Raw genomic sequence first — 389 nt, 5'->3', positions numbered from 1 at the left:
AATGAATCCATATGATAATAAACATGGAAACAAGAACTTATCATGTAAGAACATATGGAATTTCTTTAGAATCTCAATATTCAAAACAAAAAAATATAAAACATTCATTATCTTCTATTCATTTGCTTTTATGATACTAATAAGTACACTTCCAACAATAAATATCCTCAGAATAGACAACACTCACTAAGAAAATTCATCTTTAAAGTTTTCAGTTACCATTATTTGATTGCAGGGGATCCTTGATATTCGTCATAAATATGGCAGAGAAAAATGCATGAATAGCATATACAATATACCATAGAAACACACTATAAAAGTGTATTAATTGGACTGGGACTGTAATAGCCAGTGCTTTGCTCAAGCATATAGTTTATGTGTATATTATT

General features: G+C 28.0%; 1 protein-coding gene across 1 annotated transcript in view; it reads right to left on the bottom strand.

Annotated features, from left to right (window-relative positions):
* The window catches only part of LOC119592644 (zinc finger protein 76-like), a gene marked incomplete in the record, with an annotated part of 17993 nt that overhangs the window by 7983 nt on the left and 9621 nt on the right, over positions 1–389 (bottom strand).

Source organism: Penaeus monodon, chromosome 30 (genome assembly GCF_015228065.2).
Source record: "Penaeus monodon isolate SGIC_2016 chromosome 30, NSTDA_Pmon_1, whole genome shotgun sequence".
NCBI lineage: Eukaryota > Metazoa > Arthropoda > Malacostraca > Decapoda > Penaeidae > Penaeus > Penaeus monodon.
This window is presented reverse-complemented; position numbering and strand designations above follow the sequence as displayed.